Source organism: Protopterus annectens, chromosome 10.part0, assembly GCF_019279795.1.
Source record: "Protopterus annectens isolate FY-2018-M chromosome 10.part0, PAN1.0, whole genome shotgun sequence".
NCBI lineage: Eukaryota > Metazoa > Chordata > Ceratodontiformes > Protopteridae > Protopterus > Protopterus annectens.
Window position 1 is genome coordinate 795005743 of NC_056744.1, and position 20714 is coordinate 795026456.

Consider the following 20714-nt stretch of genomic DNA (forward strand, 5'->3'; position numbering starts at 1 on the left):
GGTCAGAAGAACTGACTTTTGCGATAGTTTTGTTTTGATTCACAAAGGATGGTGAGATGAGATAAAATAAAGGTCATGGAGTTAAGCAAGAACACAAGGTTCAATTCCAGAACCGGGTGCTCTTCCAGTAAAAATGAGCACATATCACAGATAAGGTGCTGGAAAGATAATATTCATCTATTGTATTTTGAATCTCATTAGTTAGCATTCTGAAGGCAGTAAGTATGTTTGGATCAGGCCAAACACTGCACTGTTACTGCATAACAGGACATAACTGTTTATATGTACCTGGAAGAGCAAAGTTAAATTTTTATACAGCTGTTTTGAATGGTATCTATATGAGTGTCCTACAGAGAAGAATTACTGCTGCGGAAACCTATTTAGAGTGGGGTATGATAGCCACCAGAGATCTATATGATTGGGAAAGAGGATTTACATCATAAAACAATGACTCAGACACTGAAAAAGTAGGGTGTTGATAATAAAATATATGTGAAGTGGCAGCTGTAAGAAAATTCCTGCAGGACTGAATTTAATAAAGATGCATATCATCAGTTTAAGTGCAGCCTTATTTAGGAACCTTTACAGACAGGGTATTATATAACGTGAGAGCCTCTGGTGGTAGTCATAGTAGTGGTGATGGGAGGTCTGATGTTCTGCTTATGTCTCTAGCTAAAGAGCAGAGGTTGGGGAGAGGGGGCATAATCCAAAACTGGACAAAACAATATTCATTTAACTGCACAACTTGCCTTTCAGCCAAAGGTCTGATGACCCTGCTTACTTGAGTGGGCTTTTTTGGTAAAATTTAATAACTTTCTTGTAGTTTTGGACTTTCAGGTTTAGTTATATTAGCCTAGATGGTTGCTGCTACACAAAAATGTTGTCAGCTGGAGCCTATTTGACTGATTGGTTTTGTCAGATAACGACTTATTGAAAGGTGAGTTGATTAGAAGACACATATCAGAACAGACTTTTCCATAAACCACATATGTAGTGTCATAAAATAATTAAACAATCTCCATCTAACAACAAATTTCAAGACAAGTCCCAATATCAACCATATATTGGTGTATCAGGGAAAACAATTATCCTGGACCAAGTTTAATCTATAATGCAACACTGATGAGTACCAGACTAGGCAGTGTCAAGTCACAAAAATAAAATCTCTTTCCTGTAAACCCCAGCTTAATTTGTTAATAATAAAACATCTCTTTTCATGCACCGTGTTTCCCTAACCAGCACTTTGTAGCATATAATACTGATTATTCAGATACTCATTTCTGTAGGTTTCTTCTCAATGTTTCTATTCATGATATACAATACCAATACTTGTTATCTGAAGCAGCAGGTCTATTGCCTTCATTTCCAATGATAGGGACATGCATCTTCAGTACTGGGAAGTCAACCATGGACTGAGACAAACACTAGAAATACAGTACTGTAGAATACCTGTTTAATACTTTTTAAAAATGGCAGCAGTATGGCTATTTATTAACATTTGACACCATATTGTTTAGCATGCAGTTTATGGAACTCTCCCTTGTGAGCTGTAGCCTTTTCACTATACAGTTGCACACTAAACTGTTACTTTACAAGGACTGCCTAGAAACACATGCCATTGTGATTGCACAATGGTTCAGTCTCAACAGAAGGAACAGAACATTAGGATTGACTGCATTGCAATTTTCTTTCCATTTGATTCTGACATGATGCTGCCCAAAGTATGTGTCTGCATTTCAATAATTTTCTAGTTGTCAGGCTTTTATTCCCAATTATACCATGACCCCCCATTAATATTCCAAAACGTGCACGCTGATTGGCCAGCGTGCACGTTGTAAATCGACTTATAGTAATGGAAAAAGGTCTGGTTGCCCGGACTTTTTCCATTAGTATAAGTCTCTTTTAAAACACTGTCTCGCTATGTTAAAAGAGTTTAACATAGCGACACAGGTTTAAAAAAAGCAACGGAGATCTCAGTTGCTTTTTTTAAAGCTGTCTCGCTATGTTAAACTCCTTTAACATAGCGACACAGTGTGTAAAAAGCAACTGAGATCTTGCTTTCTCCGTTGCTTTTTTTTAAACCTGTCTCGCTATGTTAAATGGGTTTAACATAGCGAGACAGCTTTAAAATAAGCAACGGAGATGTCCGTTGCTTATTTTAAAGCTGTCTCGCTATGTTAAACCCATTTAACATAGCGAGACAGGTTTTTAAAAAAAAAGCAACGGAGAAAGCAAGATCTCCGTTGCTTTTTGCTGTTTTGCTATGTTAAATGGGTTTAACATAGCAAGACAGCTTTAAAATAAGCAACGGAGCATTTTAAAGCAACAGCTTTAAAATAAGCAATGAAGCGTTGCTTATTTTAAAGCTGTCTCGCTATTTTAAACCCATTTAAGATAGCAAAACAGTAAAAAGCAATGGAGATCTTGCTTTCTCCATTGCTTCTGGCCACAGCTCTGATGTACTGCGTAGGCATGCGCAGTACATCAGAACTGCCGCAGATACCAGACAACTGCGGAAGGGCAGCAAAGAGGCATTATACAATGCCATTATTTAAGAAAAGTAATTATTTCTTTTCTTAAATAATGTCGTACTATAATAGCAATAACCCACTTCTGGGTGTGGGTAATGCGGGATTTACCCACGGTTGTCTTTGTATGGTCCCGAGGGTGAAGCCCTCGGGACCAAACCAAGCCAACCGTGGGTAAATCCCGCATTACCCACACTCAGGCGTAGGTTATTGCTATAATGTTTAATATGCTCTGTTTGAGAACCCAGTTCATAAATTATGGAATTGCTGTTGAGCAAGTCTGACTTGAAATCAGTTCTACAGCACATCTCTGAAGTTACAATTCATTAAAATAAGTACCTTTTAAACAGAGATATGGGATTCAGAAAAAAATTACAAACTTGCATAACTAAATGTGGTTATCACATTTTAGCCAGAAAATGTACAGTGTAATGAAAAACAATATTTGGCATAAGGGAATTTGCATTGTAGTATTTAGATGACTAAATATTCTGACTTTAAATGTCACAGCATGCTATAATTAAATTTTATAATATTATCACACATTTTGTCACTGCTGTTTGGGCTACCATGGGTCTGTTTCCTGTGAATTCTGTAAGTAGCAAAAGATGTGTGTTAGAGGCTTTAATATTAAATAGCAATATTTTCCAAGATGTCATAGAAGCTGCTGACAGCACTGTGCCTAGATATCTATCAGAAAGATATACAGTTTCCTTTCTCTGGTGCTACATATACACTGTCACAGAGTGACATTGTTGTTGCACTATGTTTACTTCAAATGCAAACTAGTTACCCTACTTCTGTTTTTACTTGTACATTAATAGCTACAGAAATAGCATGGGATGCCTGAGGTTCCAGGTGTGTGCCATCAGTTTTTTTTTCTTTCACACCCTGCTTCATAGGTAGTTACTAGCATGCAGTCCAAAATACCATTGTAGAGCCTAACTCAATTTCCCAGGGTACAGTTTGGTTAAGTGACTTGCTCAAGGCCGCACAGCAGCAAATGAAGGCTGAGGGAATTCAATCCTGTACACATGCAGCATCTTGTTAACAGCTCATAACTTTAATCCTCTGCTCTAATTGCCAGACATTTGCACACAGAACATTTTTTGCACCACTTGCAGGGCTCGTACTCCTAGATCAACAGACCAGAAGATCAATTTCCTAAGACTATAAGTAGCGATATTAACATATCACTACAGCTTATGCGTATTTTACATAAAAGCTGTCTACTGGAATTGCCATTGGTCTGTGTTGCCACAAACTGAAGCTAATGTCCAATCAGTGTAAATTGTCTTGGAATTTGGATCAATGTCTTTGTCAGCATTCTAGGTTGACTGCAATGAGAAAATATCCCTTACACCAATGTGCAGTGACCTTAGACTTAATTATATTTAGAAAGGAAAAGTGCAGGGCATTCTCTTCTGTGAAGAAAAATCAGTTTATTTTCTGTGTATAGTGAAAGTACTCTTCTTGTTTAAGGCTGGTTTTGTCAGCAGACTTTTACCAAAGGGAGTGCCAGTAATTCTATGGGGTAATTGTAGTGAAAACTCAAGTTTCAAGAACCTTCAAACATTTTCATCTAAACGTAAAATACAACATCATGACCATGACACTTTTCATTACTAATCCTCTAACTTCTAATTTTCCAAAAATGTATTTTTTCCTTCTTATTTCCCTTATTGAATTACTTACCTCCCTATTTTCATACCCTCCTATATACATACACCTCAGGTCTTTTCTTTGTGTAGAACTTTATAAATTATTTTATTTTTCTCATAAATGTCTGTATACATTTTTAGTCTAATTAAAATAATCTTATTTCAGTGTCATTAAGCTTCTTTGTCATGATCCGTCCTTTTTGACAATTATCTACTAGTATAAAATTAGTGCTCTTTCTTGTATTGTTTATAGCATTATCTTGATGTCTTACCTGAAAAATGTGTTAGGACTAGTTAGGTTAGTGTTGTACAGGAATAAAGGTCTGACTAGTCCCAGATTATCTTGGTCCAGGAAACAGCTTTGGGACTAGAATAACCAGATGAGGAGGGATGGCATTGGGTAGCCAATGCCAGTTTGTTCATCTTTAGTGAAGAAATTATTAGAGGCCCTGCTGCAGAAGCACTACCTAGGGAGAAGGCCTTATGTGTATGTTCAATGTCAAAAGCAGGCATAAAGCCAGCCAAGGAATGCAGCACACTCTAGCTAAACCTATGCTAGTGGGCAGAAACATGAACCCACACTGCAGCTGGGACAGCAGGCTATTGCTCTGCACATACTAAACACAAATTGGAAGGCGGTAGGCACATAACCGAAAAATCTAAGCCAACCACAGATGATTGCCTGTTAGGCCCAACTCCCACCTCTTCTACCTGGACATAATATTAGGTTAGTAAAAGGTATTCCTTCAAAAAAGAGTAGACCCTATGGTATGATGTGGGGAAAACAGAGTCAACAATGATCCAGAGGGGTCTTGACAATCAACGGCTGGTAATAGTTAAACGGGTCTTTAGAGCAGAATAACAAAATGAATTAAATAAAGATATGTAAATGCATTAATCCCCTACAGTACTAAAGTACTTGCTTTTTACCCTGGAAGAATGATTTAACTTTACTATACAAATTTACCGTATGTGCAAAATAAAACTGTTTTCTTTTTCTACTTTTGCTCATAAGGAAGATTCATTATGATTAACGATATGTGTTGCAATACTGGAGCACAAGCATTGCGAACCAGACAGATTTTAAGAACCTGCATTTAGTCATTTAGTCATGTCTGTCCCAGTTTGTGACATCTTTGGTGACACACACCCTCATCACGTTGCTGTCATGTTCATTTCCACCCTGAAAATTAATTTCATGCAGTGACAACTAAATCACCATTTAAAGCAAAACTGCACAATGACAGATAGCTGCCTGGCGTGGTGCCTATCACGCATGTTCTGAAAATGTATCTTACAACACAAAACACTTACACTTTTTTTTATTTCTTCACATCATAGTAAGTATAGCTCCACATCTCAGAAATGAGAAACTATAATTCCAAAATTGATTTTAGGACATTTTGGTCCCAAAGAGATGAGACTTATTGCGAATAAAATTCATCACAGAAATATGGGCTTAAATCTATTGTTTCCAGTATTGCTGGACTTGACAAAACACTAGTAATTTTTAAACAAAAACTGATTACTGCGTATTAATTGAATATCAAAATGGAGACAATAGTATTGGCAATAGTAAGAAACATAGCTTGATTTACAGACTTTGTAATCTAGTTTCCCTGCTGTTCAATTTCATGTTTCCAGCCTTCTGATGTACAGCATAGCGTTTCTTGTACTGTACAGCTTGATTTTTGTCTCAGGCTCATAAAAATCTAAACATTTCTAAGTGTTGACTCTCTACAGAGAAATTCTGTTTCCTTCTGATTTGTTGTTCGATTGTAGAATAAAAGTAAAATTATTTGCTAAAGCCAAAGAACTGCCATAATAGCCAACTGTAGTTATAGAAAGGAAAAATTGCCATGCAAATGTTAATACTTGAAGATGCCATTTACAATCACCCCCCCCTCCCAATAACCCTTGTAGTATTGTTTTGTGAAGTCATGAGCATTTTGTTAGGAAATGGTTGAATATTTCTTGGGCTTGCCTGTATTATTACTCTAAAAGGCATTGTTAAATGTTTACTTGCTTAAAGCACTGTATATAAATATGGATGAATTATTGAATATGCATAGATTTTGGGAACATATACTCTCATTTGTATAAAATTCAGGTCAGCATATTTGGATGGTTTCATGCTGTTTTTATCTAGATAAGCCTCAGAGTGTGTGAGAGAGACAGAGAGAATGACAAGAGTTGTAGAGTCTGTTTTTCTTTCTCTTTGCCATTGAAGTTACTTAACCTTCTTTGTTTACAGACCTGCTTGACTTACCTAACAGCTTTGACAAACACTTAACATTCAAACCTGTTGTTACAAGAAAACTTGGCATTCAGCCTAGGGATTAGTTGTGTATAAAAATGCAGCAATGCCTTAAGAGCATACGAGGACAGGAATAGTTTGATCCTTTGGTCAAATACTTGTAAATCATATGCAGTTATATGGGATGTGGTTGCAAATCTTGCTGTACTGTTCCATTATATTTACTACCAAACCATAAAAGCTGTTTTTCAAGTCCCAAAGTTATTGCTAAGAACTTAAAAGAATAACATGTACAACTCCACATTTTTAACTTAGTGCTAGAATAATTATACGGTTTCATCAAAAGTGTGCAACAAAAACTTATTGTGCATTTAGAGACTGCTATTTCTGTTTCCCATTAAAACGAGTGAGTGAATTAGAATGGGAAAAAATAAATGTAAAGAAAGACCAGCTATAAACACAGACTGTCAATGAATCAAAGTGATACAGGAAGGCCAGATATCATTTAGAACTGTGTGAGCTCTAATGATTTGGTTCTAAAAAATGCATTGTCAAACCAATAAGATCTCAGTGAGGTTTATCTTTACTCTGTTCCCCAACATGTGAAAGTACAGGTTTGGGGAGGGAATAATCTCCAAAGTTGAAATCTTTTTCCTTTATATACTTGATTTATTCAGGTGAAACCAGGAAAATAAAAAGGACACAAACTTAAAAAAATGGGTACAAACTTGATCAGAATATGAGTATTCAGTAATGCAGTTTTGAATATGACATTATTAAGGAAGATTCATTAGTAAGCCTAGGCTATGCAGGCTATAAAGTTATGACTCTTGGCACAGGATTCAATAAGTCCTAGGTAAGTTCTACTGAAACTTCATCGTCATCAAAATCCCCTTTTTCTCATTTTCAACATGGGGTGAGGGTGTCATGTTAACCGTCACCATCTCTCTTGATTCAATGCCACACTCCTGCCTTCTTCGACACTCATGCCTGACTGCCGCAGATCTTCACTTACACAGTCCATACACCTCTTTGCTGGATGCCCTCATTTTCTTTTACTTTCTTCGTGTCTGTCCTAAATCTTCTTCACCAGACTGTCTTCTGATTTTCTGCACACATTTTTAACTTAGTGCTAGAATAATTATATGGTTTCATCAAAAGTGCGCAAACGTATTTTACATTCAGAGACTGCTATTTCTCTTTGATCTTTTCTGCAATTGGAGATACTTTGACTTCTGCTCTTATGTCCTAATTTCATCTGTCCCACAGTGTGCATCCTACCACCATTCTCATGCACTTCATTTCCATCACCTCTACCTTTCTCATCTGCTGTACCTTTACAGCCCAAGTCTCTGTACCATACAGTACTGGTTGCATCTCTGTTTTGTACCTTATTTTTCAGCTTCTTTGGCATTCTTATGTCATATGTTATACCTGAGACTCTCTCCCGGTTGGCTGCAACCTCTCTGATTCTAGCTTTGACCTTTTCATTCAGACTTCCCTTCTTCTCAACCAACCCTACCATACATTTGAAGCCATTAACCTCTTCCACTATCTTTCCTTCTATCTCAATTCTCAACTTCTTCTGATTTCCCCAACTTGCTGCCATTACCACTGTCTTATCCGTACTTAGTTTCATCCCATGTGCCTTCAGTTTTGCATTCCATCCCCTTATCCTTTTTTCTTGCTCAGAGTCTACCTGTAATGCCACATCATCTTCATATAGCAACTTTGTTGATCTGTCCCCTGTGACCTGTTTGCTAATATAGTCATTACCAGTATGAAAAGCAGTGGGCTCACAGCTTAACACTATAAAATGTGAACTAAATATTAATATCTTTAAGCAAAAAAGTATGTTGTTTGAAAATATTCAAATGGAAAGGAATGTCCATACTTTGGAACAGGCAGAAGAGCATGGCAATGATATGTTTTTTCATCACAGGAGCCAGGGAAGAGGTCGGAAGTAGACAGGACAAAGGAGAACAACTTAAAGCTTTTTTTCCTGTGCTTTGGTACATGTTATGTACAGTGTTTATTCTTTGGACTATCATACATATGGTTCACAGAGTAGGTGTGTAATTCAATCTGATTCAATAAATATTATTAACCTGTCAGATCTGGTTGTTACTAGTGATGTTAGGCACTTGTTATTAAAAGGTGTAAAATTTGTGCCTACAAAATTACCAAGTCTGGCTGATGTCTCAATTGAAGTTAAACATTTTTATAGACAATTACATTTAAAAGTCTTTTTTCAGGGTAAAGATGCAAAAAGCAGCGTTCATAATAAACTGACACCATAGATTTGGAAGATTCATTGTTGAATGTTTCAGTTTATGAAAATGAGTTATGTGAAATGTCATTTGATGTCAGTTTAGATTATGATAAAGGATTTATTTTAGATTAAAGTGAATGTTTTCACATGGACTATGGAAAATTAGAGGTTTCTGAACTTTACTAATGTTAGCAATTTTATGCCCCCAGAATGTCTATTATTTTTAGTAGTTTTGAAAGAGTTTTGTGTAAGAAAGTGGGAATGGAGTATGTGAAATTTATGAAATCAGAAAAAAGTTTCAACTACATAAAGAGGAGTGGTTAGCTCTCAAAAGTCTTCACAGTTTAACCAATAATTATGTTTTTAAACAGGCAGACAAAGGGGGCAATTGGGTCATAATGACTAAAAGAAAATATGACAAAATGGTCTTTGATTTGCTTTTGGATGAGGGATATTATGAAAAGCTGTCTAGCAACCCAATTGTCAAGTTTAATTCATCATTATGGGAACTTTTGGAGAGATGTGAGAAGTTAGGTTTCCTCCTGCCATCAGATGTTAAGAAGTTACATGTTAAAAAATCTAGGGCTCCCTTCTTTTACGCAATTCTCAAAGTACATAAGAACTTAATGGACCTCCCAGGTAGACAGATAGTTTTGGAGGTGGGGTCGTACTTACAGAATATAGGTATTTTTGTATGCTCATTTGAAAAGACATTCACAAAGGGTTACATCTCACATTAAGAATACTGCAGAATTCTGTGAAAGTATTAAAGGGATGGAATGGCAAGATGATTATTACTGGGTTACCAGAGAAGTAAGCTCATTGTATGACAGTATTAAAACGAGGGGGTTGTGAAATACCTTAGCAATATGTTAGGGAAAGGTCCTTGCACCACTTTTCTTATTAAGGTTTTCAGAATTCTGCCTCACACATAATTATTTTTATTTTAGTAAAGAGTTTTTCCCTGAAAAGGAGGGAACTGCGATGGGTGCTCCTTATGCTCCTTCTTTTGCTATTATCTTCATGTGAGAGTCTGAAAAGAAGTTTATGTGTCCCACAGAATTTTTTTCCAATTATGTCATCATGTACAAATGGTACATTGATGACTTGATTTTTATTTGTAAAAGGGATGTTTTACAGCTGAAGGGTTTTTGGATCAATTAAGCATGAACCCATACGGTTTGAAGTTTACACATGTAGTGAATAAACGTTCAATTCAATTTTTGGATGGGGAACTGTATGCAGTCTATAATGGGACTATCCAACATACACCATACAGAAAAGGTACAGCAGTGAGCATTTACATGCTAATAATATGCATCCCCCTCATTTGATTAGTTCCTTACCATATGGTGAATTTAAAAAGAGTTTTCATGAACACTTCAGGAGCACGGTTGTTAGAGGGGAAAGGAGAGAGAGGCTACAGGCCAGATGGTATTCTGGCCATGCTTTGAATAAAACAATGAAGAAGTCAGATGCAAGCATGGGTAAAAGGAAAATAAATAATTGGAGGGGCAATGAACAGTTTGGAAAGGATGTCAATAAGAAAGGAGGGGACAAGATATTTTTGTCACTAAGTATTTCCCTTTTTCTGATATTTTAAGGAATGTTGTGAATGATTTATGGCTTGTAGCTTGTCGGGATGACACAGTGGGTTCTTTATTCCCCAAACAGGTTACATTTTCTTATGAAAGGTTTTTGAACCTAAAGGAACTATTGAATTTGAAGGTTAGTTCTAAACCTTGAAAGGGGGATTGCGTGGGTGCATTTTGTTATGGACGGTGTGAAGCGTGTAAAATGATTCAAAATTTGTTAGCATGCAAATAAATGGGAGAAAATTCATTTATTTTGAAAAATTTAGTTATGATTCCTGTGGAATAGTTTACATCATTGGTTGCAGATGTAAACCTATCAAATGGTATGTGTGGCAAACAAAAAGTTAGGTGAAAGCACCCATATTAGAATATCTTGGGGATATCAGGACTGTTAACAGCCCTGTGGCAGAGCATTTTTACTGGGTCCATCAGAGTGTGGATGACATTTTTTTCTTCAGTATATTGACTAGACTGCAGTTGCTTAGAGGGGCGACTTTACCCATAAACTTTTAGAGCTGGAAAACAGGTTGATAATAAATTACCGGGCGATGCAGCCTAGAGCTCTGAATTTGGAGGCAAACTTGAACTTTTAGGGTTCCATTTGATAATTTAGGTATGGCTTTCATACAATTTTATATTATATTGAATTTTAGGTAATAGGTTGCACTGGTTACATATGTTGTAATAGAAGGTTTATGCACTATGCACTTTAAGGGTGGAATTGACATCAATTGTTTGACATTAATTATTTGATTGTTAAAATTCTAATTGTTGTTTGATTTATTAATCAAATGGTGGTATTTGCATAAACAGATCTGCTTGGTAACAGTTTGTTATTGCATAAAGGTGAAAGACTGATTTACCAGGATATTAAACAACTTATAGCAGAATGTACAGTTTTGCTCCATGATGTGTATTTTTGGCTTAGAACTGAACCCTGGTGCACACCCATTCCCACTGAGAACACCTCTGTGAGACTGAAAACTGTTTGCACTTGAGTCATTGGGTCTTTGTACATAGCATGCACTACTTCTACCAATATTATTGGGACTTTAAACCACCGCAGTACTGCTTAAATCAGCTTTCTTGAGACTGTCATATGCTTTCTCCAAGTCTAGGAATGAAATTTCTACTGAAACCTGTCTGCATTTATTTGAAAATGTTCGGGGTTTCAGCAGATAAACAGGAATGACTGTCCATGTTTGCCTCCTCAGACTGTAGCACAAGAAGAAACTGTGTGCACAAGTGATAACTGATGTTGGTTGTTAGTAATAGATAATATGGCTGATGTGACTAGCTGGTGGAAGGAGAGTTTTCATGTATTGCTGATATGTGAAGCTTGTAATGGCTGTCTAGTAGAGGAAGTTCATTAGTGTTTTATTGATAAATGAGGTTCACTACCAATGGCTGCTGTCATAAGGATTGGTTGTATATCTGCCATAATGTGTTGGACATCGTTGGCTGACAAAGGAATACCCCTTTAATACTTTATGCAATATTTGTTGTGAGTGGTTTGACATGAATTTCATTTTTATATGAAGTAGAAAAAGAATGATGTGAACTTGTCTACAGTGTGATGTCTATCTAATTGGGTGGAATTCATAGTCATTACAATTCCTGCTATTTGTGCATTTGTGCAGCAAAGGCATGATTCACAGAGGCTAGTTAAGCTAACATGCAATGGCTACAAATAAACTTATACAAATAAAGAAATAATGCAATATAAATGAGAAATTATGTAAATCTTTGTATGTTAATAAGCTTTTCTCCTACCTGTTTGCGATTCATAGTCATATGTTGATGCATTTCCATGCTGTGTGCAGATTTTTTATAAAAGGCAATATAGTACTTTTTATATGTAATATGCAATCAGCCAAGATGATTTCCTTTGCTGCATTGCTGTTTCCTGGTCTGAGCTGCTTGTATTGGTTAAGCCAAAACCACTTGCTCCCAGCAGTGCTCACCAACCAAGAAGGTGGAGATATAGACAAAGAATAACTCATCATAAGTTTGATGATCAGGAGATAACATAACAGATTTAGAGTGCACAGGCATATTGTAAGAGTCTTAATGAGCATGTGTGATCCACATACAGGTAATTTGTGGGAGGTATGGCCTTCCTATCCCTGTGGATACTAAGGTATGTATAACCCTCACTATAATTGCCACAGTGACCTTCCAGTGATAGATTTGGGACACATTTGGTATGTCCCAGACGTCTGCCTTGAGTGCAGTTCAGCAGTTCCTGAACGTACTCTTGGCATGTGTGGATCAGTACATCTATTTCCCGGTGTCACCTCAGGTCTGAGATCAGATTCTGCCTACCTTTTATGGGATGATACATTCTCTGAGGTGCTTAGAGCAATAGATTGCACCCACATTGCAATTAAGGCCCCATCTTGTCTGTGGGGTGAGTAGTACTGCAATAGGAAGGCTACCATTCTATCAGATGACACATAGTGTAAGGGACCCCATGAGGCAGGTTCATGCATGGCATATGACTGCATAGATAAAGTGGCAGTGTCTAGTCCAAAACTTTGGACCATGTAATTCAGGTTGGTGTTTTCTTCTTTTAAAGACAGATATACTATAATTGATACATGCAGTGATATGCATGGGCTATGCTGTGTGGTGCATGGTCTACTGTCACTGTTCATCAGACATTATTTTTTATCTTTAAATAATTTTTGTATTTCAGAGCAGGTAGTCTTATTACTGTTTCTTAAAATCATGCATGACTGCTCACTGACAACTGTCCATTGATGTCATAAGGCATCATATAAGTAATAATTACACTTTTTTGCACAATAAATTCTGCTCAGGTAGTGTATGTAAGCGCAAAATTCCCGAAGTGGTATATTTAATAAGAAGTGTTATTACAGTGTTTGACTTAAATTTAACATGCATTTACCATGAGTTCATACCTTGAAATTGAATGAAAAATATGTCACATGATTTATTGTATTATGCAATTTTCCTCAGTTTTAACTATTAAAGGTTTGAAATAATTTGTTTTTCTCTCTAAGGTGCTGCACATCAGATTATTTCATTTTGTCATACATGAGGTATGTCCCCAGAAATAGCAATTATCAGTTGAGCAGTGCAGAGGGTGAAGTGACAACAGTGCTAGTGTAGATGGCAGGATACTTGCGTAATCTTTATTATTTTTAAGGTGTTTTTCTCTTAATAGCATATGAGATATTTGTTTATGTTCTAGGTAATTGTCAGCTGTAACACTGATGAGGTAAAATGTTTGATAATGGATAGGTCATTAATGGTGTAAATCAGTGCAGTTTGTGTGTTATGACATGTTCAGCTTTCTTTCCAGATATTTAATTTAATTGTAAGCATTACCTTTACTGAAATTAAATGCATGCACATGCAAAGTGTCTTACTAGTGGTTTACATTCTGCACTCATGTATTATTATTATTATTTTTTCTTTTTTTTTTCTTTTATTATTTTTCTTTATAACTCATTGCCTTATAAGTTAAACATATAAAGTTAAACTCAAATTGTAAATACTTGAAATGTCTAGCCTGAATCACAGTTGTTCAAGGTCAAATTGTCACACACAATATCTTATCTACTAAAGATAGAATAGGTGAAGGTGCATATGATCTTGAAGACTGACTATCATGTGAGCTGGATGGTGACTTGCTATGATGCTGTGACCTACTTGATGCAGTTGATCCTACAGACATTGATCTCACAGTGTTGCGGGATGGGGACCTCAAAAGAGAGGTTCTGATACTGCTAGATGAATACTGATGTGGCCTGCATGAATTCTATTTTGTTTGTTTCCCCCTACTATTTCTATTACCTTTTTAAGAAGCAGTTGTAGTGTGATATGATATGTTCCTACATGTCTAGATATTACCGTCCACTTCCTCTTCTAACATTGACTCCTATTTGAGTCTAATATGTCCTCATTAGTGTACGGATGGAAGCAGATGTGGCTGTTTGGTGTGCCACCATACTTCAACTCAATGTGGCCATGGCATTATTCCTACTTTCTGTCATCTCCATGTAATGCTGTAAATCCACATCTGCACCCTGCAGTGCTCTGATCATTTCTAGCTGACTCACTGTGGCAGTGCACTGAGCCCTAACAATGGCACTGCACATTTGCTGCTTGGCAGACAAAGTTTTATTTGTCTCCTGTGGTAGCTGTGACATATGCCTGCACCATGTCTCCTGTGGACACTGTTACTTCTGAATTTCTGCCATCATCTAGAAGGTGGTCCATTCACTTTGGATACACTGGTGTAGAGGAGCATGAGTTTTCTCTGTGTACAACCTGTAGTATAATGTCACCATGTACTTGACTTTGTGATCCAGTGTTACTTCCTGCAGAATTACTAGCATGCTGTGAGGTGTGCAATCCTACCACTAAACTTGGTGACTGCCACTTTTCCCCAGCTGTCTTATAAATATAACTATGTTATCATCATCATCATCATCATCATCATCTGCTAAATGTATTGGTATAGTGGAATTTCTTGTTTCAGCTGCTGACCCTTTAAAGAATTAATTGACTACATCACTCCTCAAACACTAGAACGTATTACTGTTTGCTGTGTAATGAGGTGTGGAGGACACTTACCATGCACACTGTTCAATGTCATTATGAGCAGAAGTGGAGAGTTTTCCTGTTAGCAGAAATTGTCACGTGTTACTGTAATCATTCCATTTCCGCATTAATTTCTCTATGTAAGTATCTCTTGATGCTGCAGATGCGGGTAGTAGCCAATGTCCACATCATTTATGATTATGCCAGTGCCATTGTCATCTGTGTCACAGTTATTCTCACGAATGGAGAGAAGGTACTTCTCATCAGGAGTTAAAGGAATAAGTGTTTGATGCTCCCCAGTAGTGCTACAGGCAATTGCATTCTGCCCTGAATTTGATCTTGTACATCCTACCATATCATTGCCCCTCTTCTTGCACTAAGCTAATGTGATGTTCTTTCCACCAGAAGCATTTACATTTATAACCACTTAGTTTCAGGCCTTTGCCCCTCAACTTGTTTGGGTCCCTCTTTTCCAAAAAAGCATTTGCCATATGTCCTAAAGGCTGCCAGAAAAATGCATTTTTCCTCATGGCTAAAATTGTCCTTTCTCTGTCTGGATCCCTACTGTTGCATCATTTCTTTACCTAAAACATCATGCAAAATTAATATACTGAAACTTTCGATCCACTAATTAATCAAAGAACAAAGCAATACTAGCATGCCTGCTTTCTTCAAAAATAAATCAAAGATCTGAGTAGAAAAATATGTATGGTGACACAACACCAATATTCATGTACACATACTACAAGTCCAGATTCAGCCAGTTAATCTTGTGTTATAATAACCTGTACAGCATCATCAACAAATTCATAGTAGTATTTCAAGCTAACATTACACTGTTGTCTTATGCCATTGCTAACAGATTGTTATCCTTCCCCTAGCACTTTCCTGTATTTATACTGCCATTTTTCATGAGTTTCGGTCAGAAATTCCTCTGTAAAGCAGCATGCTTCCTGACACAATAATACATGGGTGAAATACAGTACATCACACTTCAGTCAATTTAAAGTATTCACTTATACCCTATATAACATATACCCTATATAACATAATCAATATATACCACAAAAATGAATTTAGAAAATATCTTTCACATTGCCATTATGACTCCTACCCCTTACATTTTCAGTGCTGCTGTCATGAATTCCCATTTAGAAATGACAATAATGTCATTAGTATTTATGTGAATCATTTGAATCTGCGCATCGGATCAATAAAACACACGATTCTGCTAATGAACGCTGTTGTCTAACATCAGTATGAACTGCTTCCAAATAATTTCTAATATTTTTAATAGTCTTTTCTTACTTGATTAAGTTTGGGTTTCCTAAACTGTTTGCCACCTATGACAAGATCTCAACTTAAAACGGTGGTCCTAAAGTCATTTGTATAAATTTAGGCTAATTTATGTTTTTGTATGCAAATTAAGTTTAGTTATACTTATCTTTATGAATCACAGTAGCATGTGGCTCTGGAATGCAACAAATCCACATAACTAGGCCTCAGGCAGCTGTTAACAAGCTGTGCACAGTGGCAATTGGTCAAGCTGTCCTGGTTAACACTCAAACAACCCTAATACATTTCAAATGTCCCTATGAATAGAAAAGGGAAAATGGAGTCTGATACAGTTGTGAATGCATAATCTTGATGCATAATTCATGACCATCCTGCATACAATACCAGACTTCATCACCTCAAATCATTCAATAGCTTGTATGACATGCTAATGACATCCACAGGAAGATTTATTTATACAGTAAAGTAAAAAAGGGAAAAATTAATTTTTACTGATGCAATATTGAAAAAGGCATGACTAAGGAATTGATTAACACATGGCCTTTAGATTTATTGTTCAAATAAAGATAGCAACATTACAGCTCAGAAGCAGAAACAGATAAGAGCAACTTAAAAAGTAAGGAGTTTATAACTTTTTTATTCAGCATGGGAAAAATATGAAAGCATTCCTTTAAAAAATTATCTATGTAACAAAGCAGTTTGGTAAAATCAAAACTTGCCAATAATAGCAGTTCCATGTCTAATGCCCCTACATGGTAGCTGGGTTTGGTGAACCACAGCCTTGCACTTACATTCCTCATTCAGGTAACACGATTTTAAAAGATGGAAGCACCTGTGAAGGCAGAAGGCTAAGCTCCAAGCTGGTCTGACAAGGCAACCAAAATGCTAATCTACTTCTTAAGGGATTCATACCTGGTGAAAACTGAGTCATCAGTATGAGGCATAGAATGGAAACAATTGACATCTGGCAAGAGTTGGGTGAGCACCTGTCATCCTTGACAGGGATCACCCACTCTGACCCCCAGTGCTTCCACAGGTACTATGACCTACAAAGGTGTAGACCTGAACAGCTGGCTGAGTGGGTGGCTGATGATGGCAAAAAGGCCAGATCTCTATAGTAAGTATTTTTATGTTTTTAAATCTTATCAAAAATAGGTGTAAAAGACATACTAGATAAATAGTGCATAACTGCAAGCAAATGAAAGAAGTACACATGTACAACTGCAAACCTGTATCTATATGTAATTCAAAGTTATGAGAAGGCATAACTATATATGTAAACAGAAATGCATCTGTTTACAAATATAGCATGTTTATGTGCTGACATGCCTTTGTGTAAAAATACAAACATGTAAAGAAATATATGTAAGCTTACATATATATTTCTATAAAAGACCGCTATAAGTATATATGTATTTATATACAAACAGACAAGAACATATTTGCATTTGCACATAATTTCATATACCATAGGTATTAGCTTAGTACTTAATTATACTCCAGACAGACAAGTTTAGAAACAAATATTTGTTTTGCATAGGCCACAAAATATTAATATAATAATTGTATAAGACAGTAATTTCTTCCACAATATTAAATACATGTACACGATAGTTTAACTGAGCCAATATCCCTAGGCAGAGTGGAGGCAGAGGTCAATGACCTGTACAGAGGTTACTGGGAAATGCACTGTTTGATGACTTCTGTATACATTTTTACTTAATCCCCTTAAATGCTTACATTTATTAAGCAGCAAATTATCAATGCATATATTGCCATGAAATATTCTTACTGCATCCATCTATAACAGTAAATATGCATTGTTTAATGCATGTTGAACTGGGCAAATGTCATAACTTCCTTTAAATTACTACATTTTTATGTGTGTGTGTGTGTGTGTGTGTGTGTGTGTGTGTGTGTGTGTGTGTGTGTGTGTGTGTGTATGTGTATGCAACTTGTTTCTTTAAGGGGAAGGCAAAAGTGCATTGATTAGGGCTAAGTCACATGATATTACTTAAAACTGCAAGTAGAGTATGTAAACCATAGTGGAAAGCAGAAACTACAATGGAATTGTATAAACAGGTTGCATAAAATACCAATCGCCCAAAGAGACAAGATGTACTGAAACATAAAAATGTAGCAACTGTAGGGAAGTTGTGCATACCTTATATTTCAACTTCCATCAAAGAAGTTAGGTACAAAGAATCTGGACAGTTGAGTGGTATGCTTACAGAATATTGAAAATACTGAGGAGAGGACCAGAAAATCTGATACTAGGCATTGCAGTACTCAAGGCCATTGGTATTTCAACCTCAAACCACAAAATATCCAAACAGTTCACTTTTCAATTGACCCTAATCTATCAGATATAAAATCTTATCATCGATCATCTGGGTTGTCTATGCTGACATCTTGAAAAAGGAATATTGAGATAATCCATATCAATCTAGATACAGGGCACATTGATTTCTCTGATCAAAAGTTTACCTTTTTACTTCTAGAGTTAAAAACTGTTGCTAGTCAAAAACAATATTTTGTGCAAATCTAGAACATTTAGCAGTTATGTTAAAGTTTTTACCTTTGAGTTTAGTAGTATATAGAAAAAAACAACAAAACCAATGAACTGATGAAAGAACACACAAGGCAGGTGGTAATCTCCAAAAAGTTTATGTAAGCACTTTCGCTGAACAAGTAATCCAACTTCTTCAGACAGAGGATAACAGTTAAACATTCAATTTAAAATATTCCAAAAGGAAATTACATCAGCAATAATATCAGCAGGAAATGACATAAGCAATAATGACATCATAAACAATCCCATACTTATTAAAAAAATATAAATAAAAATATGTTGTTTGTACAATACTACTATGAATAAAGCTATAATATTAAACAATAATAGTTTATATACACCAATTGTAAAATAATGCCTCCCAAACAAAACTTATTCATCTTTGAAGTGCTTTTAACTTTAAAATACACTTCAAAGAGCAATACTCATTGTGACCTGGATAGGCAGAAGCATTAAGTTTCAACTGCCAATACAATTCTCTACTTTCTAAAATTAATTGCCATGGGCCACCTCTCTTGTTTTTTGTTACCTGCTCAATAACCATGTATTCAATGGAGTGACCCTAATGTTCCATGATATGTCTAGCCAAAGCATTGTTGCAATTATGCCTGCCAATACTGTATTGGTGTTCATAAATTCTCTCCTTAAGATTTCTCTCAGTCTTACCAATACAAAATGCAGCACAGTATTGGCATAATGCGATGTAGACAACCCCAACACTTTCACAATTAAATCTGCCTTTTCAGATAATGAATGGTGTCAGAAGTGCAGAACCTATTTGACACCTTTATAAGATGGCAACATCTACAGCACCCACATTTGAACATACCACATGTGGCACTGTGATAAACATTAGTGTTTTCTAATAAATTCTTCATATTAAGGCCACATCTGAATATCATACTGGGGCCATCAGACAACCTCTTTCTGACCGAAACATCATCAGTTAGTAAACACCAGTTCTTAGTGAGTATATTCCTTAATCGCCCAGCGTCTAACGAATAAGGTGTGCTAAATTTCAATGTATAATTCACACCAGTGTGAATAATACACTGAAATTTAGCACACCTTATTTGTGAAGTATACACTGAAATTTAGCACACCTTATTCGTTAGCATGCCCTGCACCCAAAACTTGAGGAGAGATTGGGAGACTGAGCCTCATGGTTTCCTTCCTTCCTCACCAGTTGAACCATGTGCTTGAACATCTAGTTAAATTTGTGTCATCTGGGTTGTAGTCAGGGCTTTATCCCTCCATACTAATGTATCTGACATGTCCAAAAGAAATTAATATATTATTGAGATGAGACATAAGGCACCTGATTGAGAATTTGGGCAACTGGGTGACTTTTTAATTAGATATAAACTAGTCTGTATTTTACAGTGCTAAAAGAAATTATCATACAAGATGCAGACTGTTAGAAACACTATAAATAAATATATATCTGTGTTGTATTAGCAACTTTTCAAACATGTTGTTTAAAAATCTATATTTAATGATTTACAAATATATAAATTTGACAGTTTGTGTGAAATAAGTGAAAAAGCCTCGAAATGTAAAAATATAAACAAAGGTGTGGTCAACAAAATGCTAATAATATGTTGCCTGGTAATACACAAGTAAAGAAGAACCATTCCAGTGGAAGCACTATAACTATGGGCATGATAAGAAGCAAAACGGGATCATAGAAAATAGAAGGTGAAGCAAAAATGGACGAAGCACCTATTTTTTAGGAATACATTTTAAAATTAAGATGCAACAATAGCAGGCCAGAACCATGGCTTAAAGGAATAAAGCCCAAGCTATGGCCAAGAAGGCTTGGGTTTGATTAGTGGCCCGGGCATCTGTGGTGCTGGCAGGGAGGGATGGCTGTGTCCATCTGGGAGGTCCTCATAGATGCTCCCAGAGAGGTGGTATGGTCCACGCAAGTGAGTAGCCCTTGGACCTTGTCAACAAACACA